Source organism: Sinohyriopsis cumingii, chromosome 7, assembly GCF_028554795.1.
Source record: "Sinohyriopsis cumingii isolate HCF-2022 chromosome 7, ASM2855479v2, whole genome shotgun sequence".
NCBI classification, from domain to species: domain Eukaryota; kingdom Metazoa; phylum Mollusca; class Bivalvia; order Unionida; family Unionidae; genus Sinohyriopsis; species Sinohyriopsis cumingii.
In genome coordinates, this window is record NC_142967.1 from 36182336 (window position 1) to 36209450 (window position 27115).

General features: G+C 34.1%; 1 long non-coding RNA gene across 3 annotated transcripts in view; it reads right to left on the reverse strand.

Annotated features, from left to right (window-relative positions):
- Positions 1 to 27115, reverse strand: part of LOC149795018 (uncharacterized) — a 127273-nt gene that overhangs the window by 36840 nt on the left and 63318 nt on the right. The window contains exon 3 of one of the 3 annotated variants that reach the window (XR_016422082.1): positions 16941 to 17046. The exons of the other annotated variants lie outside the window; for them this stretch is intronic. This is a non-coding gene — a long non-coding RNA (uncharacterized LOC149795018). The remainder of the gene's footprint in view (positions 1 to 16940; positions 17047 to 27115) is intronic. 3 annotated transcript variants of the gene reach the window in all.

Genomic DNA, 27115 nt, shown 5'->3' on the forward strand with positions numbered 1-27115 from the left:
CATTTTCCTTACTTATCCTTTTGAATTGTATGGTATTGGACCATTTAAATGACTACAGATATTTTCCTCCATAAATTCGTTTCAAGTTTTCCATGGCTACTATCCTTATGTTTGTTCACTAAGTATATCTGAGACTGCTCATCGTTTCTGAAGTTTCAGATTCCCAATATTTTATTACATTCTGGACTATGTACAACAAAGGCGTGCTATCATATACAAGGATTTGAAAGCAACTGCTCAGCTTTTGTTTCGAAGGAATAACTTTATGAGTTTTATCATATTCTTTCTTGGAATATTCATTCTTATGTCTTTGGCATGTTATGTACGAAGATTTGAGTTCTGATATTTTGGAATGAGAAGCTAACACTGAATTCACAATTGATACCTGAAAATGAAAACTTTTTTATTGCAACATTATAACTTCTTATATCAGTCAGATGCTTTTGGGTATATAATCACTTCATGAATCCGTGTTCAAGACAATATTACAGAACGTTCACTGTTTACATAAGTTATTATTCGAAGACTTTATGTCTGTGTGACAAAATAAAATTTAATTGAGGACTTGAATGCTGATTGATTTCATAGATGTTAAACATGTAGGACAGGTAATACCATTAAATTCAAATCTACTTTATGAAAATGTATAAGGTGACTGATAGGCAGAATACTTTAAACAAAAACATACGTTCTTTTACATAATGTGTTTGTGGACTATCATATATAAAAGCAAGATGTAATAAAGTTAAAAAGACTATTAAAAGGTCATATAGATTCAAGGTGAACACACACACACACAAACATATATGTTTTCCATCAATGGATGATTCTGAAACTTTGTATTGCATAATATGCCTAATGACTCCGTATTTTTATTATCTAAAATAAACTTATATCAAGTACTCAACTAGAACAATTTCGTGCAGGCAGAATACCAAAAATACCTGCTTGTTTAGGAGACTTTTTTATATCTTAAACCACTGGTATTAATGTTCTTGATTGCCGTCAATTCGTGCAGTGCTTGTGGCATAAGGTTCTTATTGCTGTTACTAAGGAATTCCTTAGTTACGATGTTATCGTTGTCAAGAGGGACAGGGCCTTGGACGTCGTGTTTGGCGTAGATTATATTTGAAAGTGTCAATGCCTATAAAAATATTACCATCCGATGCAAACCCTACCCTTAATGAATTTTAGATGTTATTTGTAATGATGTTTTTGAGAAAACGTTAACACCTCTTTCCATAATAATTTTTTTGGAATTGTAAATATTTTGATGGGCTTTGGAAAATTTAGATGACTTCAAGAAGTTTTTTTAAAACAATATTTTCACGTTTTCTTTAAACTTTTCTTCGCGGCGAGATATATTTGAGAAAGATATTTATCTGACGCCAACGTCGATTGCATAATGCCAAATATAGGGAGTTCGTTAGATAAATATTTGTTTATAATATATCCGCCATATCACGCTTTCAAATAATCAGTCCTTCAAAAAACGGATTTGAAAACCTATGCACACCCAACACAACTTCATTCGTCACGTCTTAATATTCAAAATGTCACTTTTGTTCAATCTTCGCCATATTGAGATTCATATACCATTTATATGTCCATTATCTATATAATGCATTATTTATATTTCTCCCGGACATCCGTCCTGATCATAATGTTCATATCTGTTTATAATTCTTTATTTACATTCGCCAAAATTGCTGGGTGGAATACATATACAAACTCTCTATCAAAACGTAAGATGATGCTGGGTATTATGTCTACATGTGAACACTAATCTTATAATTGATCAAAGTATATATTTTATAAAATAAAATGTTAGTTGTTCGAACATAGCAACTAGGTATAAAACTGTTTCTTTTTTTGTTGAGTTGCGTTGTTAGTTATGTTTGTGAGATAGTCTTCGTACTCCTCATTGCATGTTAGGTTTATAATTTAGAATAATTAGGATATTTTGGTGGTGTAAACAATATAAATTTTTCATGACAACAGAGCAAATATTAGTTCAGACAGCATATGCAAGATAAACTATACCATTATATATATATATATATATATATATATATATATATATATATATATATATATATATATATATATATATATATATATATATATATATATATATATATATATATATATATATATGTGTGTGTGTGTGTGTGTGTGTGTGTGTGTGTTTGTATGTCTTTTGGAACAAAATGTATCAAGGTAAAAAAGTTAAGATAAAGACTCACGAAATTATAAACTGTATACTAAGATGCGATGAAATAAAGAGATGAATAAAGCTCTGTTGGTTAACAACTACTGTGATAATAACTAGGTCATGTTATTTGTGTACATATTTCCTACTAACATACGTAACAAACGTTATGAATCAAAGAGGTTTCACAGCAAATAATCTCACACAACATTCATTAAAAGGATCATACAAATAAAATATATTCCAGATAAAATGTAATTTGACATGGAATATCCAGCACGACAAGATAATATAGAAAGATTGTGATAAAAATCAATTTGAATAACAACGAATATTATTGCATGACTAATGTAAGTGTATTCGATGTATTTTATGTGCGCCTAGGATTACAAAGAAATGTTTGAAAAGGTCTAATAGAAAACCATGATCTATTGCACACAGTATTGACAAAGTACGTGACGCAATGCTAGCGAAACCGAGAAGTGCCCATGTCTAACATGAACTAAGCACAACAATGCTGCCAAAGAAAGCTCTGTATTGAGCACTTGAATCAAAGAGCAATGTTATAAAAGAGGATCACAATTGCAAATATCTAATATTTGGAAACATTAATTAATAATGAATGTCAGCGAAATATTTTCATGTGAATCAGTACGAACTCATAATGGAATTATAATGTGCATGAGTAATAAAACTGTAATACGTGGATCTCAAAACAAAGATGGATGAAACGGAACGCAATGCATTTCATCAGACATGAAACTCAACCAGAATGATAGTGAGGTAAAATCGATTCTTTACCTTTATATACATATAATTTCTGCCATGTTTTGACGGAGGCATAAAATGTGCCAAATCTTTGAATTGAGATCGTTAGCTTGTCTTGTTGGAAACAATTTGTCAAGTGAACTTTTACTTTAAAGTTGATTTAATATGGTGATAATTATTCTAATTTACGTGTATTAGAAGGACATAATGAACGTGGGTTTGCACTAAATGATAACCTAATTATATCAAGCACCTAACTTGCGAAATGCCGTTCATGCATGATATAAAGGGTAGGCGTTCGTTTAGGAGTCTTTTGTCTTAAATTATTTTTATTGAATCCTCTGGATGGCGGTAATTATATAACGTGCATTTATCCTAGATCTATTGTTACTGTTACAACGAAAATCCTTACTTGTGATCTTATCAACGTTGTCAAAAGAGACAGGGCATTTCAACGTGGATGTTGTTATAGATTACATTTCAAAATGTTACTGCCTATATAGAAATTATCCACCGAGGCAAACTATACTTTTAATAAATTAAAAATATTTTATGAATGAATTGTTACATTTAGAGCATTGTCCTTGATTACCCATTTGAGTTTAAATGGTACGATTGTCTCTTAGATACATGTTTCACCTTTCATTGCGAAATATATATACGGTTGATCATCATTTAAGAAGGTTATGATTTTCAGTATATTTATATTTTCGACTATATTCAAATGAATTTCATCTCTAACAGTAGAAATAAACCTAGTTCAAATAATAAATGACTGATACTATATATAATGATTTCAACTGCTCTTATTTTGTCGACAATGAAACTTTTAAAATTCTCTATCATATCTATTCTTCGAAACTTCATTCTTATGTCTATGTAAATGATCTTTGAGGCCTGAAAATATCGGAATGATAAGTTCACTATACATTTATTTCCCAATTTATAATGGAAGAGAAAATTTTTTGGATTGTAATATTTTTGTTTCAGAGAAGAATTAATACCCTTGTTTGTATATGCTCTCCTCATTTATCCGTGTTCCCTCGTTCGAGAATGTAATGCTGCACGTATTATTAGTAAATAAGTAATAATTCAAACACTTTAGGTTACAGTAAAAAATGAATCTTAACTGATTACAGAGATTTGCAACAATTGCGATAGTTAACAACTTACATGTTGATATCAGCAGGATTTAAATGCACGTAGTGAATGATAACTAAACATATATATTACAAATTAATAAGAAACTGTAAAATGGTCATATTTATTCAGGTCATTGTTTCTTATGGCAAATAAACATTCATTATAAAATATAAGAAATACACGCAAAAATCAAGAAAAATGTTGTCCTCAATTCATGCTGTGTATTTATGGTAGGGTTCTTGATAATGTTACTAAGAAGTTCCTTAGCTACGATTTTATCATCGTTGTCAGTGGAGACCAGTTTCTTTCGGCGTCGTTTTGGTTGTAAATTACATTTGAAAGTGTTACTGCCTATAGAAATATTCCCTTCCAATTTGAATTATACTCTTAATACATTTCGGATGTTGTTTGAATGAACTGTTCGTAAAAATATTTTGGAGCAGTCTCCGTCATTTTTCATTCGATGTTTAGATGTCGATCATTAAAACGACAAAATGAATTATCCTTTGTTGGTTCCTTTTAAATTTCTATAAAGAAGTTTCTCATTAAATCGCGTGGTATGATTGAGACTGCTCATCGCTTATGATGTTTATAACTTTCAATCTTTTTTGATGGGAACTAGCATACTTTCAAATAGCAGTGAGAACTTTAGTTCATAAATAATGCGCATGATACGATATATAATGTTTAAACAGAAAACTGATCAACGATTGCCAAGAAGAAATATTTTTATACGTTTTTATCGTATTTTTGCCTTGACTCGTCTTTGTTATGTATTGGTGTTTTGTTTTGTTTTTATGTATGTTAATACGGATTATTGGGAAAGATAAGTTGACTTGCTATTTATTTCTCAATTTATAAAGGAACGTGAATGACGTTTTTTTTTAAATATTCATGTTTTCGAGATCAAACAATTGCTTTTTCGTACATAATCAACTCATTCTGAAATGATCTTTTGTTCTCTTAAGTTTTAGGTTTTTTGAAAAGGTTTGATCTTTTGGTATATATATGCAATATAATTGTTTTGAAATAATGCATGTTATTGTTATTGAAAAAGATATGTATGATAAACCAAACAAGTATCGGATGTGAAGAAAATGATATTCCTCTTCAAGCGATCTTCTGCAGTCTTATGTTTATTCTCTCTTTCAACTTTATGTGGTATTGTTTTGACCCTTATGAGTTTGGCCACATTTTAGGGTGATATATTTACGAGGATATTGTCATTTAAAATTTGCTTCTCTAGTTTTAATTTAGCAGGAATTAGCCACACATTTAAATGATCGTAACAATTATGTTTGTGGGATCTATTGATTGACGTTTCCTTGCATGTTTACCAAATTCGTAATCAACCCTTCCTTGAAAATGAATAACGGCATCATATTAGGAAATACAACATAATTTAGATCAGATCCTTATAAATATTATTGTAGACTGATGCTTATGGATTAGTGAATTTTCTGAAAAAGTAAAAACTGATAACGTTAACATTTTTATAGATGCTATGAAATCGAACGAGTAGAATTATCGTTAAAACTGTCGTGCTGTTTTAAGTGCGTAATACACATAATGTAGTTTTTTCTACTGCTTTTGTTACATAATCTCTTCATTCTTAAATAATGTTTTGTTCGAAGATGTGTTACAGATTTGATAGATGTTTCTTAGAAGTATTTCCACCTAGCAAGTTCGCAAATGTAGAGAAGAAACCCAATCCGAATGATAACGTATAAGCAAGATTAAAACATTATAATACGAAAGGATATCTGAGAGAACTAAACATAATGAATTTGATAGGAAACGAATATTATAAATATAGCAAGAACCCCATGCAAGGTAATACTTAGGAAATACTTCAAACCAAGCATGTGGGTTAAGGCAATATTTTGAACATTAGGAAAAGACGAATACAGTTGAGTTTTGTACACATGTGGTAAGCATAAGTTTGCAAAGAAGGTCTTGTAAAGTTGATAATTTGATATCATGATCTGGAGCATGTATTAGCAATAAATATATAACTAACGAATGTTCTTGTGTTTTACTTGATACGATCCACATTGGCATTAGAAACACATCTTTTGAAAGTATTTGTTGTTCTAGCTTGAGTTTCAAATCCTCTCCGTATATTGAATTTGTTTAATTTGGTAGAATGCACATGTTGAAAATGTGATAGAAATGATGTTTGAAAATTCATTTTAACTTCATTATCATGGTCAATGAAACATTAACTCAACTATACACTTTGAATTCATACCTTCTGTGTTTTTTGTTTTCATACTGTTTTATTTATTCGTTGATTGCGTTCTTAACTTTGGTTTTTAGTTATTCGTAATACTGCAAATAACATCTAAATGAATGTTTTCGAATACTTGTTTTGGTGACTATATTAAATATATACGGTTTGATACAATGCCCCACATCGTATTTCATATACCATATACAGAACAAACTTTATAATTATAGGATAAATCTCTGTCCAGGCTACTTTCTATATTTTCTTTCAAATTTATTTGTTGATAGTTTGATTCTTATAAATTTTCCACAATTTAAGAGTCACATATTTAGAAGGAAATTCTTAGTTTAAAAATCTGATTCTCACGTTTTAGTTCATCAAGAGAAAAACAACGCTTTATAATTGTGGAGATGATGTTTCTGATATCAAATGCTTAATGTTTTCTTGCTTATTCACTACATTCGTAATCCTTACTTATTGTCAATTTATTAAACAGCGTCCTATATGTAGTTTAAATGATTTTAAAACATTAGGTGACAACTACAACGATATATTTGTCGACTTAAATGCTTATTGATTACAATCACTTCTGAAAACTGAGAAGACGGATAAGTAATGTTATTGATGCTATACAGTTGCATGAGGTGAGTTACTGTTTGAACCAGTCTGATCTTTTGGAATGTAATACACCAAATGTAGTGTGATTCTAAATTGTATTATGAACCAAGATGCATTAAGCATTAGGGCATGAATATATATTTTGGAAAGCAGTGCTTTCTATTAAACAAAATACATAAAGACTTAAGGAAATGAAAACGTAAATACCAGGAACTCAAGCAATCAGAGATGAATAAAGCTATGTTGGGTAGCAACAAGTGTGATGCTATTCAGAGCAGGAAAATGTTGTGTAAATACATTACTAATCCTAGGAATTAATTTTCTCTTTGAAAGTAGTTTATCAATAAGTTTTCAGTTTCACAAATCTTTGTGACCAAAGACCGTTAGCTTCAGGTATATGTATTATATGTTTTGCAATTAGAAAATAATGTATTGAAATGATATTTGTTTACTTATCGGATATTTCTTGATCAATTTTCAAAGAGCGGTGTGTACAGCAATATAGTATCAACACATTAATCACTCAGAAAGATCTCAGGGACACAAGCGTTACAGAAAACATCTTTTCTTTGTTAACATATAGATTGGGAAGATATTTAACAGGAGTGTTTCGTGCAAACATCAAAACCTAAACTGTTGATAGAAGAAAAAAGTAAGGAAACAAAATATGATATTGAACAATATATTAAAAACGAATAAAAAAGACATGTATTCGTGGACGAGAGATATATCTTTATTCTTAGTTAATTGCATAGATTTTTTTGTGTGTGCTATGCTATGATGTTTTGAATTGTTGAATTACGTTTTGGTTTAAAGGAATTGTTTTGCAAATGCTGTTGTTTAGGAAAACTTGCCTTTATCTGACACATATATTGGTCAGGCTTTTAATAAGACCGCTTATTGATCAATCGAAAAGGTATTTTTTACAGGGATCCTCTTTTGACTACTCATTTGTTCAAAAATTCAAATCAGGGTGACATACGACAATCACTTGTCGCCCATCAAGAAAACGCTATTGAGATCTCTTATTATTTCATAGGGCTATTAGCAAAAGTAAAGCCATATTAGTATATGTTTGATAATTTCTTTAAAGAAAATGGAGACGAACTGTGGTACCTGCTAGAGACAAATGGTCAGTGATCTATGAAATTGTTGTTCCAAATTTTCTTTGACAGAAATTTCTTAGTCGATCCCATTAAACGCATTTTGATGGTCACTTAGGGATCAGTTAGAATTAGTACAAGATCTGGAACCCTTTCAAGTGGGCAAAACTTACAATTGATCGATGCAAAAATTCAGAAGATCATGTTATCTTAGTCAAAGTGTAGGAAAACCCAATCGCAAGATATATTAGGCTCATCTGCAACATATTCCTGCATTTGAAGACCCTTTTCCCAAAATAGTGGTACGCCGCCCCGTTGCCTTACCTAAGACTAAGTCAAGCAACAAATTACTTGTTGAATAAAATGTTTGCATGAATACAATTTCCATAATCAATTTATTTGAGGAATATTACAACTAAAACAATAGTAAAACGGATGTTAACATTTGATATTCCACTTTGCTGTCCAAATCGTTTCAAACTGGTTAGAGGTCAAATTTTATCTCTAAAATGTTCCAGCAGGTTAGACTTGAGCTAGTCATCCGACCATCGGTTATTCTCTCTATCACGCTGGAAGCCACGGGGCTTTAGAAAGATATCATCACACTTTGAAAAATATAATTGATTCGTATTGTTTGGATACCCGAAGTGTTTGCAACGAATGTATTCATTGACTGTTTTTGCTAAATGATGAAAACATCTTACTTTTTAAGAAACAAATGGATAATTATGGAAACTTCTCTAAAGATTTGTATTATCAATTTATTTGTACAACAACATCCAAAATTAATACCGGTATAGTTCGCATCGTTTGATAATATTTCTATAGGCAATGACACATTTAATATAATCCATAACAAACACGAAGTTGAAAGTCCTAATCTCCATTTACAACGATGATAAAATCGTAGTTAAGGAACTTCTTAGTAACGGTAAGAAGATCCCAATCATATAAGTACCGTATGAACTTATTGCAATCTATGTATTCATTGATTTGCCTTTCCTATCGTTAGCAATGAATATTTGTTTGGCCGTTATACAGTGTCCATTGTAGAACATCATTTTATCTTTTGTTAAATATATCTGGTAAACTAGGAACGCGAATAAAAAATTAAGCTTTTGTTTTAGATTGTTCTAACTATCATTCACTTTATGCATTTTCACAATACTGGTATCGCCATTTACGGTATTACCCGTAGTAATCCAAAGGTATGTGATGAATGAGCATTAGAATCCATAACTAAAATTTATTTTGTTTCCTTGGCCGAAGAAAATATATGTTATGACTTATTTGTAACTACTATGTTCAGTAACAAACACGTGAGCATGGATGAATGAGGTGATCATGTCAGTAAAAGCTATTAGTTAATATCGGAAGCATACATGTTACAATCAAAGATATATTTTCATCCACTATAACTTAGGAAATAAATATAAAGTAAACCTCTCACTCCAACATGTTCGGTACTCAAATGTTCAAGGCAAAAAAACATAAGAACAAATATTCAAAAAAAGAATAGGATAAGGCGTTTGAAGAGTTGTTTTCGGGAGTAATATGAACAGTTCTTGTAAATCATTATATATGGTACCACGCATATCTTGCTTGAACTAAGTTCCTCTCTACTGTCTGAGAGTATATTCATTTAAATATAGTCGACAACATCATTCATATATTGAAATTCATATACTTCAGAAATGATGGACAGTCACATATATATTACGCAGCTAAAAGTGAGAATGGTTGCTAAAGAGAACATGAAATAAAGGTATTAACGAAATTTCATAAAGTCATGTAAATCATGTGGGGCGAATACCCTTTAAAATTCAAATGGACAATCAAGAATAAAGCTCTGAAAGTAATCAAATCATTCAAATGTTTTTAAAATTTATTAATATTAAATGTTGCATTTGAGGGTAGTATTTATAAAAGCAGGACCACTTTCAAACGTAATGAACAAAATAAACAACATTGAAAGACAACGATGATAAAACTAGTAGCAAAGGAACTTCTTAGTAACAGTACCAATGTACAGTTTCAAATGACGGCATCTACTTTTTCACCGGTGTATATTTCTTATATTTGTAAAACAATATGTATCTGATATAAAAAGCACTGCCTTGAATCCCTATGGTTATAGTAGCAGCATGGGCGGCGAACACTACTCTAATTGGTTCACTCTCCGTTTAAAAAAGTAAGCTTTTCTGGAAATAGCTTAAAATTCGCGATTGTCTCAGTACCCGGTATGAGACAACCCTGTCATTGAACTTAATAAACTCTAATTGACTTACCCGGCCTATCGCTGATCGCAGAAAAATACGCGATCGCGTCGGTGTCAAGTTTGAGACAGCGCCCTCTCTGCTGCTATTAATTAAAAATGTTATCAGGACCAATTCGATAACGTGTTCGAGGATCATTTAAGTTTATTGTTATAAATCCATGCGGGGTTGACTGAGCCCGACTAAATACATTTCTAAGCTTATTATAATCCACATCACCGTCACACCAGTTCTGATAAATATATCGTAGCTTGTGCACACCAACGCCGTTAAACACAGCAATACTATTACAATTTTCTCTGATTACTGATGGTATTTGTGTTAATTTGTGAGTAACATAAATCACATCTGTGTTAGAGTAGCTATTAGTAAACTCGTCGAAGCAGCAAACGTTAGACGTGACACTGCTGAAAAATGGTTAGCATGGCAAGCATTATGGCACTTTTATGTACCACCGCCTAAACGAATTCACTTTGCACATTTTGATATTGGCGTTCCAAATGAAGTTCATCAGGCTGAGATTTTATTTTTGCCACATGATACTATACGTCGTGGCACGTACAAATACGCGTTAACTGTTGTTGACGTTGCAAGTATAAAGAAGCAGAGCCGTTGTCAACAAAGACAGCTGCTGACGTTGCTTCTGTGTTTAAACGAATTTATCAACGAGGTGGTCTACGATGGCCACAGCTGGTACAAGTTGATCCTGGCAAAGAATTTCAAGGCGCAGTATCATCGCTAATGAAGCAACATAATGTCGAAATCAGACGAGGACATACTGCAATTCATCGTGATCAGGCAATTGCTGAACGATTTAATCGAACACTTTCTGAGCGGTTATTTGGATATCATTACGCGAGGGAATTCATTCAAGAGAAGAGATCTCGCGAATGGGTTGCAATATTACTAAGTGTGATAGATGCGCTAAATAATGAAATAACTCGAACTACTGCTTTGAAACCAATTAATGCAATCACAAGTGCGCGTATATCAATACAACGACGTGATTTTTCAAAACAACCGGTGCTGGGGAATGTGACTGTAAGATATTTATATGAACCCGTGGACTTGAAGGTGGTAAAGCGAGAGCAACTGATCCTATTTGGCGCATCACGACGCACAAGATATTTAACATAACAAGATCCTCGGGTAGACGCGCAATCTACAGACTGGATTCAACTGCTCCTCAACGTGTATTTACATGTGAACAATTACAAGTAATTCCGGAGGATACACAAGTACCACCCTGATCACTTAACCAGCACACCTACGTCGATTATATTCAAGACAGGTCAGCATCACATTTTCTCGTGTATGACCGCGACTGTTATCTTTTATATCCATGTTAAATTGTCTTGGATTATTACTTGAATACTGCCACAACATTATACAATTACAACTTGCACAATGATTATTCTGCTGTTGTTTCAGTGCGTTGATAAATTCAACATGAAGGTCAAAATCGCATTTATTTTTTTGTCACTTTGTTTATAACCAGCTAATTTTTTTCTTCTTATTATATCGTTGTCAATATCATAATTAATGGTTTCTGACTCGTCCAAGACAATTCTTTGCAGTTGAGATATTTTTCTAACTCTAGATACTGCAAGACAAACTAAGTTTGACCATTCGATACGATCATCAACGATCCAAACAACTGTATCAGTAATAGTTAATCCTTGTGATGAGTGAACTGACATCGCGTATCCTAGCGTCCACGGGGATTTATCAACGTGTTGCGCATCCTCAACAACACTGACAGGAACCAAAACAATATCATTTAATACAAGATTCTGTTTCTCGGTCTGTCCTGGTATATCAACGTTGATATTCTGTCGTGTTGTATCAGTTTTTCTGTAACACAACGGTACACGTAACGCTGAGAATTTCTCCTTGTGTAACTGAAACAACTTCCGTTGAAGTGTGTCTTTGACTATCTTTCTACTTGCCACTATCAAATCATTTGGTTTCTACGTTTGTAGAAAGTCGTTCATGGAAGTTTCTGGTATTATTTTACGCGCTATTTTCCATTGAATTTTATTCGGTTGTAGTCTGATTAATTTTTTTAATTCTCAATTCTGCATTAAGTGATCTATGATCATCAGTTATTTCTTCATAGTAATCTACAAAATTCTTTAGCCAATGATGTGGAGATGGTCCAACAAATGGAGGCGGTTGACCGTGATCGACGCACATGATCACAGCTACATTATTTAACAATAACCAGTCGAGAAACATTTTTAATATATCTAGCGACACCGTGCATATCTCATCCCAAATGATGATCCCGGGAATATATTTTTCACCCATTCGGTCAGGAGTCTATGCGTCGCCCTTCCACCGAAAGAAGCTATGATAAGTACAAGAATTAACTCCTTGTTGTTTCATTTCTCGTGCACGTCTATGTGTTGGTGTTAGCACAATCATGTCATTGTGATTCTGTCGAAATGATTCGATCACCCGAGTTGTCTTACCAGAACCTCCCCATCCGCTCAAATATACGGTTTTGTGTCGGGATATCGGATCATACACGGACGCCGCAGACGACAATTCTGATATCTTGATATCTAATCGCGATAATAATTATCCTTGATCGTAACATCTGCGGATAAATCATAACAACGTAACGTTTCTTCTTTTATTCTCCACGACCCCCATGATGCATCAGTGTTTGTAAAACGAGTTACCAATGATATATATATTTTATTGATATAAAATGAATCCGTGGCAACTCTGACTGCGGTGTCGGGAAATCTATTTATCATCGAGAACAGGTTTATTGACACATAAGCGAGCATTGCAGATCTTAAATGTGTATATTGTGGTGATTCTCCTTCGATATAACTAACACTTGTGTCTAACTTTTTCCCGTCAGACAAGTTAAGATCTTGTCAATCTAAAAATATATTTTTCGCTGCTGCATCAGCGACCACGAATTCATATTCGGCAGGATCCATAATCAATCTTGCACAATGCCGTTTATGATCACATGCTCCACCTTGAGTAAATTTACCGAATATTTTTCTACCAAGATCTTTTGCGGTTTTTTCACTGTTGTTGAGTTTAATCTTGAGAGTATTAGGAGCATCATCAACGATGACACCAATAGTAGTATTTGGACATTCACGCTTATATTCTTCAATAACCTCATCAAGACTGATACGCTCTGGTGTAGATAACCAAACTTCGGTTTGTTTCCGATATGGTATAAATGCCTCACTAACCGTCAATGCTATTAATATTTTAATACCATATATCATAAGAACAATATTGGTACCCAGCGTCGCTCCGAGAAACGACTGCCAAACCAAACATAACAACACGGATGAAGATTTTCAGCGAATTCAAACAGCACCACACGAGCAAATCCTGTCAAGTCAAAATCGGGTAACGATCCATTGATTGCGACACAACTAGCTTGAACATCCTCGAGAAATCGAGTTCGTGTTGGTTTCCACGAATTCTTTTCTCGGGCGAAATGAAGCACGACTGACGGAACTGTAAAACAGTTGCTCAGCAACTCGTTAATGTTTTCTGTTGAAAATCTGTTCGCCAGTTTTCTCATTGTTTCATGAAGAGATTCTCGACGATATAAATCACCGTTAAGTCTTACAAATTGATCATATTCTTCATCAGAACTTGAAAATTACCATACCGATAAAGGATCATTTTTTCTTATTTTTTTAAGAAAAGAAAACATTCCACCCCAATAAAATTTTGCAGTTCGATCTCGTGGAAATATATTCACAGCTCTAGTCCACGCGTGCGCATTATGATCAACGATATTTATCGGAGCTCCACTCGTTTTATATTTCGATTCGTACAATACTTCCCCTGTTATCGTTGCTACGGTTATTGGGAATTTTAATATTCTTTCTAACTCAGCGACATCATTTATTGTAGCTCCGGTATCCTTGACCGATTCAGCCCACTTCGCTATTTTTTCACGTCGATGATCAGTCAGAACATTTCCACGTTTCGCATATGCAAAATATTCCATTACTCGTTCGGCTACACAATTCAACATTGAAAATCTCATTGGTGCAAGATCATCAATGTTTGGTTTATTTATCTTGTAAATTTCATAAATAACCGCGGTCACAGGATACGCTCGTTTATAATTTGGTTTATCAATAGCAGTCAACGTCCCTGGCTTGAAATCTTTACTTAACAAAACGGTTTTTCCATTGGCAACGATAGGGTCACGTTTGTCACCGATAATCCACGTATCGGAATCTTCTGCTAGCACAATAAACTTTAGTCTGAAAAAAATATTTCTGGTCACTTTGATGAATATCAAAGAGGTAATCGATAATCGTTTTCGCTTGTGTATCGTTCATTGTAGCATTAATGACTTTGTCGTCGCGTATACTTTCAAATGTCGACCATGTGTGAGATGCGCCATCATCACGAAATTCTCTTTTAGCATTCCTGATAATTTTAATCAGATCAGTAAGAGCTCGCCTCCGCGAGTCAGAGGTTAGTCTGTCAAGATCGAATCTTGAAGCTGTCCAAGGCTGGATTGTGGATAATCTCTCAAACTCTTCCATGCTATATTTCAGACAAGTATTTAAATAAATATTATATATAATGAATCAGTGCAAATGGTTTATGAAAGGATCTGCAACTCCTTGTAACAAATCATGTGTAAATTAATTCTGTGGACAACATTCGCAAAGTGTAAAGAGAGGCAGTCTAGGTCCAAAACCCTGCTTACGGCGTGGTGTTGGAGTTTGAGGTAAAACACGGCTGTGTGCGCTATTCGCTGGTAAATGGTATATAGACTTAAAACCTTATAATGATTAAAAAAATAATAATAGCGACAAAGCTATAGTGTGTTATCTAACTAAGTTTTCAGACAAATTATAATTTAGACAAATATTATTATATATAAATGGAGCAAAATAATTTGTCAGACATCCTGTCATTAAGAATTATGAAGCATCTCGTGATGGTGTTGTTAGCCACTGTAGGTTGAAAAGACCAATTGGCTCTGTTAACAATCATGGTTATCTAATGTCTGGTCTTGGGAGCAAGAAAAAATATTTTTGTCATCGATTCACATACGAATGTTTCTTTGAGGTGATCAAAGATGGCCTTGTGATCGATCATATTGACGCAGACCCTTAGAACAATTCTTTATCCAATCTGAGAGTTGTCACGCAAAGTCAGAATTGTAAATCCGGTAATACTGGCTTTAATGATAATAGCCCCAAAACAGTTGTATCCATAAATTTAGAGACTGGCGAAGAATTAATATGTCAATTTTGATATTTGTATACCTTCAGTACGAAAAGTCGCAGAAAATATATATAAATCCGCATTCTCCAAAAAATATAAACAAAAAATTATTTTCGAATATCTTTAAGATAGGTAACTGTCAAGCTAAGATGTAGTTACCTCTATTATATTTACTAACTATTTATTTATTTTTTTACTTCTTTTGGTCAAAAATTCATATTAACATACCACTTCTTTTTCACCCTAAAAAGGGAGATAATTCGGTAACATAGCTTTCTCCGTAGTTCGCGATTTATTTTTGCTGTCGTAATTAATTAATTAAATATCTACGTCGTAATTAATATCAGTGATGTAACATAATTGTATTAGTAGAAGGATATTTATGGTTTCTAACTTACAAAGAGAAACAATAACTGCGGTTACATTGTACAGTACAATAGTGTGATTTATTTTTAGATCCGTTGCAGAAATATACAATGTATTTTTTCGGTCATTTTATCAATCTGAATCATTTGATGAAACAGCATGGTGACTGTCGGATGTATATGGACTTCGACATTCACAAATATATCATGATGAAACTGTTATTTCATCAGTGCAGAAAATAGTAATTTTACTCAGTACTGTCTGTATCACATTTCCCAGAAAGGTAAATATATAACAATTTTTGAATCATATACAAGTAGATTGGAACATGGCACAATGGTAGAGTGTCTGATTCTTGTTCTGGGGGTCAGTGGTTTGAATATCGTAACAGGAAAATTGTCGACGGTACCGATAATAGGGTTTTCTATATAGTGCAGGCACCAGCAGCACGAAATGCGTTCATATACATCTCTCTCATCACGTCAAACAACGTGGTGAGTGCGTTTTGTACTACCCGGTTTTTGATCTTGGGGGTACATGAAATGCATTTCGCCCCCAAAATAAACAGTAGCGTGGATGCATAAGCTCTAATTCACTTAGGTACCCCAAAGAAAAACATTTAGAAAGAATACTGGCCAAAAGAAACGGTCATAGCGTGCCGAGAAGACCATATGAAAGCTCTCTAGAAATAACAAAAGTCTCAAAAAGACAAAAGTCTCAAAAAAGGACCTTATGAAAGACACAGACCAGTGGAGGGACCCATGAATGATAACCGCTCATCATGCTACTGTCTAAAAAATATTTCTTTTAAATATATAATATTCGGTATATATATATATAATGAATTACGAAATATCCATGATGTAATTTCTGCTATTAAAAAATTAGAACACGACGGTATAAATATATCTGATGAAATAAATCTTGAAAAAATTATTTCTGATTTTGAAACACTGCAAGAGCCAATAGAGGGAGGTACATACCCTCTAACATCTCAGTATAGATTTATAAAGAAGATTCAGACGGCGATGTGTCAATCATTATCCACAGTAGAAGAAGAGCGAGTAAAGGAATTTGTTTCGTTGTCTTCTGCAATCCAAAAAAATTAGATCAGAATTATCTCGTGAATATGAAGCAAAGAAGATAATTAATTCTCGCATGAGGCAACTAAGAAAGATCCTGTCTAATGAAAACGAAAGTTAGACACATTCATGGAAATAAAAATGAAAGTATGTCGCTGACTCTGTTATGTTACTGACAGATTTCAGTAAAATATTATAAGAAATTTATTTTTTACTGAAAATCTGTCGAATTTGTTAATTCTAAATGTTCATAAGGTAGTCAAAATCGTGTAAATCTAGCAAGTTTCAGTAAAAAATAAATTTCTTTAAATATTTTTGAAATTCTGATTACACTGACAGATTTCAGCAAAAATTATAAGAAATTTTATTTTTTACTTAAAGTCTGTCGAATTTGTTAATTCTGAATGGTATTAAAGAAGTCAAAATCGTGTGAATCGACTGATTTCTCAATTTTGATAGGGTAATAAGGTAGTCAAAATCGTGTAAATCTAGCATATTTCAGTAAAAAAATAAATTTCTTATAATATTTTACTGAAATCAGAAGAGTATTTGTCAATCCACCTTGTTGACTTTATCAAGAACGGAGAATTTGTTTTCGTACTGTTTCCTTGAAATCATATATTTTTCACGATTGGAATCGTAGATTTTTACGATTTCACATATACATTTATATTTACATTTCGAATCCTTAAATCCAGCAAGTGGCCGGATTGGTCAGTTAGTTTGAAATTTATTCTTGATAACAGTGGATTATGACATCGTAGATAGACAGGATTGATCTGTTCTTGCACAATCAAAAATCCAGGTGGTTCTTTCGGTGTGAATGAATAAAGAATAAATCCTTGCTGCGCTTGATTTGACATTGTTGTGTCTGTGCTGTAACTTCCATCAATTACATCACACACAAGATTGACCGCGACCACCTGTTTTATATTTACGATTTCTTTGGATACATGTCGGCCTTCTCCTTGTGGCTTATTGTTGTATCGGAGAATGGTTGGCAAAGGTAGTGTTTCTTTGTACCGTGTAAGTATTTCAGTAAAAAACTCATCAATGATATCGTTGACTCATTTTCTTAACACGGCTGCGTTATACCCTGGACATTTATAATTCGGCAACTCAGCTTCTGTTATCGAATATGCAGTTACAAATCTTTGTTTCTCGTGAGTTATGTCGTCAGTGTGACCAATGATTGAACGAATTAATCGTTGGTTAATATATTCCATGTCGGATACGAGCTGGTTTAATATTTCAATTCATGCAATGATTTCGCTGCGTGAACTTGTTACATCAAAAAGATGCTCTTGGAAATTCTGCCGTAGTTGCTTTCGTTGTAGTTTATGTTCTTGATTAATAATTTTAAAGCATTCGTTACTTTAATATAGGCGAATAGGGATTTGTTCATAAATAAAATGCCAGGAGATAAAGTCCTTATTAACGAGGCTAAATGTACTGCCCAACGTTGAGCTTTTTTTATAGCAAGTAAATGATCCTTGTGTGATGTGGTAACATCGTAGTATGATCGCTTGTCCGTGGTAAAATCAGATTTTTTTTTGGTTCAGGTGGACGCGGTGGGACTTCAGGTGGAATTTCAGGCCATCCTAACACTGTTCTAATCGGTGACTTATATATATATATATCCACAGCGTGATCGGGAGAGTTTATCTCGATTTCAGATGACAGCGTTGGTTCGTGATCGGTTATTGTTATCTTGGATTCCTTTGTTGTGATAATATTTTATTCGACGTTGTAATTCCTCACTGATTTCGTCGATTTGATAGCACCCGGATGGTATTCCAACAACGTTCTAGTCGGGAGTACCATCTGATTTATTTGTATTTGCAAACACAAACGAATTATTCGCTGGTAATCCACCAAATGATTTTGATCTGATATTTGGCCAGCTGTGATATACTCGCAACTGTGCTAGCGCGATCTCGCTTACCGGAATCGCAGTTGGAAAATTAATACCGAATTCAGGCTTGGTTGAGCTTACTGTTATCATCGTGGATTTTGCCGGAGTTGTATTTTCGGCTATCTGCTGAAGTAGTTCTGTCATTATTTATTTTCGTTTTCTTTCAAATTGTGTTTTAGGAACTTATCAATGATATCGTCGACGGATTTTCTTAGTTTGTCTGCGTTATATCCCGGATGTTTAAAATTTGGTAGATCGGCTTCTGTTATCAAATGCGCATTTACAAGCTGTTGCTTGTCTATCTTTTTAGTATTAATTATTGCCTGAATTGCTCGCTGGTTAGTGCATTCCATGTCGGATGCGATTGATTTAATATTTCAATCCGCTTAATGATTTCGCTGCGATCAGAAATATATTCCTGAAAGCACTGCCGTAGTCGTATTTGTGTTTCATGTTTTTGATTAATTTCCATAAATTAACCAATAATTTCACTTAGGAAAACGATAACAAAATAATCATTGGAGTGTTTATAATAAAAAAATGCCGACAAATACGGTCCTTGGTGTCGAATACAAAATCACCGCCCACCGTTGTATATTTTGTATCAAGTAATCGTCGTTTGTAAAATGGGTAAACATCATGGTATGATTGATTGTCCGTTGTGAAATCAGATCTTTTACGTTCTGGTGGTACTGTTTCAGGCTTCTCCAATATATTCACGGCGTAGTGGGGGAGGTTTATCCTGATGGTTGAAAATTTACGAGTGAAGCTTATTGATATCATTGCGGGTAGTTCTGTCGTTATTTATTTTTTGTTCTTTCAAATGGTGGTTAACTTCATCGTATATCTTAGCCATTAACGCGAATTCGGAATCTGATATTTTTCGTCATTGAAGCTTGATGATATCAGCGACGATAATTTAGAATATGCTGTTGTTGCCGTGTTTAATTTTACAACTGCTTCGTTGAGTTTTGTGCTGGTGCACGTGGATATCTTTTTCGCGATAATATTAAAAACACCTGCAACAGCCCCTGATGATGAAAGGCATATTGTTACTGCTATTGCAGTTGTCACTGGTGTTAGCGCTGATAATACTACCCCGGTGGACGCAACTACCGCAGATACCGAATAAACTATAGCATCCAGGGCGATTACATGCAGCTTGTATTTTTTTTAATTTTAACGTATACTGGTCAATGATGGTTTTTAACTATGATTGCCATTTGCGTACTTGATCGTATTTATATTGTTGAACATTCGTTGACGCTGCCATTATTATTTTACGCAGTAACCAATTGAGGTGTTTCAGCAACAAATTACAGACACCACCAGTAAGATGTTGTGGCTAATATTTTATCAGCTGCTCCCAGTATAAATGTTTCTTCGGTTCCTTTATTTAATATGATATACACTCCTCCCCCCGAAAACTTGTCTGTTGAATGCCGCCAGGGATACGTTGTAAATATCTCGAATGTTGCAGCACTCAACACAGACAGTCTGTACACGTCAGTGACTGTTGCGGTATATTTGATAGTATCATTTTGTTTTGACCATGTTGCGAATCCAGATGATACTGTGTATACGATATTGGTAATATTCCCGGGCGTTACTCACGGTGGAATTTTAATCAGACTAATTTGTTAACAATCTCAGGAATTCCACTTACGACATTTTCTTGTGTTTTCTTAATTGTATCCAATGTTTGTTTGATATCAGAGAGTTTTGCGTCAACGGTGAGCGGAGTACCTAAGAATTCCTCTGCGGTTTCATTAATTTTTCTAAACTTTCTACGGAGATTTGTAAACGCGCTTACGTGAACATCATACTCGGCCCGCAACGTGGATAATGTACTATCTACGGTGCTGTGGTTAACGTCAACATATTTGTTTGTTATCACGTCTTCATCAGATGTTGGATCCGTTACGGCTACTATTTTATTTCCGTTCATGTTGAGTTCACATGTCATTGTGTCAGCGGTATTTTTTAAGCGACTAGCAGCGCTTCTTGCAATTTCATCTCTAATGGTTGTAAACGATATACTTGAATCTCTGATTCTACCGCCGTCAGTGAACACAGGGATGTTATTCGTGACCGCACCGAGTACTCGTCGAACTATGTCATTCCATTTGATACTGCTGGTTTTTAAACACACCGTATCGGTCCTGAAGAAGAACAACCTCATCTCGGTCAACCACGGACAAGTTCTTAAGATTATCGATTTCATCTTTAGTCGCATATTTTGATAAATCAACATCATTGCATTTTTTGTCTTTACCCTTGCTGAGAGATCTTCAGTAGATATCAACCATTATTATCCTAGGGGTTGTTTAAAATGTTACATTTATCTGCGGTATACTCTTGCACGACTTTGTGAGGTGGTTTGGTTGATTTTGATAACACGTCAAGTACATTAATTACTTCACTGCCACATATTGGTGGATCGGTAAATGTTTGTGTTGGGAGCGTTGAGTACCAAACAGAAATTTGAAATGGAGTACTTTGTACTCTATTGAAATATTTTAGAAATTCAACTGGCGGTACTAACCGATACGAATCGAGATAAAGAATTCCACGTGGATCAATCGCGTAAGCAGCCCAATGAGTTTCTGGACCATCGCTGTTATCAAGATTAATAATTCCAGTTTCGCTGGTATTCGGTTTGCCTTAACTGATCTCGCATAAAAACACACCTGAGACTTTTTTTTATATTTTATTGTTTAGCAGGATCGAATAAATCAAAATTTGACATCGGTGCGAGACGCGCTGCTTCTGTTAAAAACGTTTTGGGTACCATGAGGGCGGAGTTCCTGGAAGTCTTAGACCTGCCCCGTATTGTTCCACTGGTAATCTTAGACGACCCGGCTGAGGCATATTTGACTTTTTGGGGCGCTTGGTGGTTTTTGTGTCCATGATGATCTTTTGTTTAAGCTTTCCTTGTGTAAAATTCCTTTTCCAGTTGCTTTCCTTAATGCCATTCCAGCAGCGGTTACAACAGCACATAACGCGGCTACTTTTGCAACCGCTGGGGCAGCAGCAATTAATGCTGGTATTGCTGAGAGAAGTGGAAATATACCACCGGTTTAATTATGTCCTTAATGGCGAAAAACAGTTGAACTCCGGTTTTTGCTTTTTGCGCTTTATTGAAATGTTTTAGTTGACTTTAAGTCAACGACAGTTTATTTGGACCACCACTAGCAAGTTGATCTCGCTTCAATGTTATTTTTTACTCCGCATACGCTCGCGCTTTTTGATTGCAATTTTTTCACCTGACCTGGAGTCAGAGTGACATGAACGTGACTATATGACATTTTTTCATATTAACACGGTTGGTCTAATCGTCTACATATTTTCCACTGGGGCATCAATGACTCTCATTCGTCCACCAACACCTTCAAGTAACATTGATTTTTCGCTGAGTATATCAGCAATTGCTCTGTAATTAACACCCCCTGGAGTTACTCGAGCTCGAAAATGTATATCAACGACAGATTGCGTAACTAAATCAAGATGTTCCAGCGAAAAGTAATAAATCGGGTACAGCGTTTTAAAATTTGACTGTTATATTTGCAAACCAGTATCAATATTTTGATCACGTCCCATAAATTTTATCAAACAATGATATGCTCGTGCTACATAATTATTCTCACAATTTAACAATATATCTTCAGATGGTTCTTGGTGTCCGTTTATTCTAAAAGATACTTCAGAGACACCAAGTTTGTCAAATATTATTAAACTGTGTTCTTGAGAGTTTAATCGTGCATCATCTTGAAGAGCAACAAAGATATGCCTTGGTGCAGAAACACCTTGCTGTGATGCTATATGCCATGTAAATGAACCGTCGATGGCACTTTGAACACTATCGGTGGTTGTTGTTTAGCATGATAATATCGATTTACCACCTTGGTCCTTAAAAGAAAGTAACTTTTGTTCTTCAGCGAGTGATGGAGTCATTACCGGCAGCCACAACGAAAGTTTAAATAATATTACTTTACCAGCAGCAGCGCCATCTTCTCGCCAGATAGCATCATTATCATCACCTACTTCGCACAAGAACAATTTGTATGTTTAGCTCCAAAAATAACTTTTCGGACATTTCTGCAAAATCCAAAGATGTAGGACAGTGGAATTGCACATGAAAATCTTTTGCTTTCACCTTTCAACATTAATTGACGTGTTCTAAATCCTAAATTGTAATTTGGGTTGGTATGAACCACCGGCCATACATCAGCGTCAGCGTTGTTGGCAAAGTGTCTTGGTCGGATATACGAATCGGATATAGGTTTAAGCATTTTTATTATAATTTGTTATCGTCTAACACGAAGACCACTTCCTGATATCAGACTTGTATTTATATTTTGTTCTATTTGTCCAGAGAACTCTGCTAGTTTTCTATTTGCGGCTTGATTTATTACTTTACTGACATTTGCAGGGATCACTTCAGTGCTTTGTAATTTTACTGGTGGTTGTGGTTGGACCGATTTTGGTCTACGTATTAATCGTGCTAGTCTGTCCTTGATTGCCAAGAACACTTTACTGGCAACATTACCAATAGCACCAGGAGCTTTATCACGAACAACGTCAAAAGCTTTCATTGATAATTGTTTTGCGATTGGTATTGCTTTTGGGGAAATCCTTCTGAATAAACCCTGAAGAACATCACCGAGTCCATCTCCGTAAGTTGCTTTATACCTTGATAATCGCGAATTTATCACCCTAACCGATACAGGTCCACGATGAGCATTATGTATAATCATCTTATTCATTATTCATTTATCTAATCGCGATAACAGCTGGTCACTATGATAATCATCACCAATTTCATCAATGAGTTCCCGATAAACATTAACGTCCATGATACCGCCTTGAAATAATCGTCGACAAATATCAGCTGCTTCATTGGTTATTTCCGGAGAACTATTTCCAGCTCGTTTACCCCCAATCAGAATTTCTAACCGTTGCACGTCCTCGAGGACGTTGTTAGGACAAGCAGTAAGACCACTTCCCAAGCCACTACCAGTAACACCGGTGTCAGGTATATCGTAAAATTCTTCTTCTGTAGGTTCTCCATGTGATTTACGAATTTCTTTAGTTGATTCTTTTTCTGATTGTTGCAATGGAGGAGGAAGTTGATAGGAAGGCTTTTGCATTGAAGTTTTTTGTTGTCGTTCTTGTTTCTGTTCTCGCTTTTGTTCCCTTTCTTTTCGTTTCTGTTTTCGTTTTTATTCCCTATCATTTTGTTGTTGTTCGTTTTCTGTTTGTAGTTGTTCTTTTTCTTGCTCTCTTTGTTCTTTAAGTGTTTTATTATGATTTTCTGCTCCTGCTGAATAAATTTTATAATCAACTCTTTCTTTGTCTATATAATCAACATTTCGATTTATTTTAAACACCCAGTCGTTCCATGTGCCACTATCTACTTTTTTTAGCGTATTCAGGTTTTAAGAATTGATCTCTGAAACCTTTGGCAGCAAACTCACCAAACGTGGCTATATCCTGTCTAGTTTTCCTTTTATATTTTTGAATTTCTTGTATACCTTTGTTTTAGTAAATTTCTCCCTAAAATCAATTTCTCTTTTTCTTTTTTAGGGTTTTTCACCAACATCAGGTGTTTCTTCAAGTTGAGGTTGAGCTGTAGCTATCTTTGCAATTTGCTCAGCGGTTTGTTTGGAAAGTGGAAAAAGACTTACAGTAGCTGTTGCAACTCTTTCATTAACTGCGGTAACAGGCTTAAATAATTGTTCTGCACCCGTTGCAAATTCAAGTTGAGATTCTTGTCGTGCTTGTAATTATTGTCTGACACTATCTCGTACGGGAAGAAATTTGTTTATTGTCTCTAGTCGCTCTCGAGCTAATCTAGTGGTATATGCTTCTGCGATATTTGCCATTATTGATATAATGATGATTTAATTTACAGTAGCAGAGAGGGAGCTGTCTCAATTTGACCCCGACACGATCGCGTACTTTTCTGCGATCAGCGATAGGCCGGGTAAGTCAATTAGATTTTATTAAGTTCGTTGACAGGGTTGTCTCATACCGGGTACTGAGACAATCGCGATTTTTTTTTGCGATTTTGCGAAACGGAGAGTGAACCAATTAGAGTAGTGTTCGCCCTCCCTGCTGCTTCAGTACAATTTTTCTTTCAGACTTTTATCACATATTGCGTTTAAGATATCTGAGAAACTACAAATACCTATGCAAAACACTATGTAAAGCACAAATTTGTTTTATATCTTTTTCAACTATCATTGGCTTTGTGCATTTTGATCTTTCTGGTATTACTATTTAGATAAATTACCTTTCGTAACAGTTAGAAATCTCTGTAATCAATAGGCATTCAAATCCTCAATTCAATTTTACTTTTTTAACTGTCACCTAAAGTTTTGGAACTAATACTTATTTATAAAAAAATACGTTCAGTAATACATTCCCAAACAAACAAGCATGGATGAATTAGGTGATCACGTATGAACAAAGTATTAGTTGATCTCGAAATATATAACTTTTCATCCAAACATTATTAGGACTCAAACGTTCATATATAAAGACGCGAAAACATAGGAACAAATATTCAAAGAAAGAATATGATAATGCGTATGAATGGTGTTATTTGGGAAAGAGATGAGCAGTTGCATTTAGATCATTATATATGGTACCACACATATATTGTTTGAACGAGGTTTACTCGAAAATATCATAAATGTATCGAGAATCATACACTTCAGAAATGGTGAACAATCTCATATATATTTGGCAATTAAAGATGAGAAACGTTGCTAAAGATAATATGTAACACAGGTATTAAGGAAACTCAATGCAGTTGTTTGAGTGATTCAAAGATCATACGCTTTAAGATTCAAATGGATTAACAAAGACTATGCTATAAATGTAAACAATGCGTTCATAATATATCCTATTTGGTAAGAGTATAATTTGCATCGGAGGGTAATATTTTTATAGGCAGTAACATGATCAGATATAATACAAAACAAGAGCCTGTCGCTATTGACAACGATTAACGAAAGTAGGGATGTTCTTAGCAACATTATGAATAACTCTACCTATGAATGCATGGCGTATAATGACTGCAATCCAGACACTAAAATACTCAATACCACTAGTTTAGGAAAAACAAAAAACGCGTAGAACTGTATTCTAGATGGAAGACATTGACATTTTGTAAGTTTGGTACTTAATATAAATAGTTTCTTTCAGAACTTTAACGGACGGATTTATTAGACATAATATGGAGTAAGAAGTTTCCAAACCATAGTTTTAAAGAAAACGATAATCGATTGAGACTTTTCAACATGGGTCTGTTTATGTATTTATGAATTGAAAAAAAAAATATTTTTGTAAACAATTTAAAGCCTAGTAACAACAACGTGCAATGGCGTGGCCCTTAATTAAAACAACCATTTGAAGAGAAAAACATGAAGAGTCTTTCATTAGTAATGTTTTTACTAAATTAGATTGGGAATAAATATGTTGCAAAACCCAGATATGCTGTATGGCACTTATATAAGCACTGGTCTGGCTTGACTGACTTCATAGATTTAGTAACAATGTTATATATATCCAGCCTTCTACTTTACCAGACACGTGTTTTCATTCTACATCAAATTAATCAATGTGTATACAATGATAGTTCTAAAAATATAACTATCACTCTTCTTTTAACAGTTTTCGGTTGCAGTCATATTCTGTCACGTACTTTGTGAATAATATAGGGACTAGCTCACGGTTTTAAATGAAGTTCTTTTCAAGCATTTCTTAGCAATCCTAGGTGCACAAAATATACGTGAAATGCTCTGATAATAATCATGCCTTATTGTTCGTTCTTATTGAAGATATTTTAGCTTAAAGTATTTCTGTTTTCTTTGTTATATTTTCTTGTTAGATATTCCTTGTCCATTTCCATTTCCATTACCTATTAAATGTTTCACCTTAAAATTTCTCCAGTATTTGTTTTACATAAAACCTGTTTATCTGGAATAATGTTTATAAATTGGTTCGTTCCAATTGTGTCTGCGTCCAATACTTGTTGGGTGGAAGAACTCTCTGAGAAACCTCTTTCAAGCATAAAGTTAACGTTTGGTATTATTAGTGCTTATGCAGATGAAGCTCACATCTAATGATCAAAGCAAATGGTGTTATATAAGAG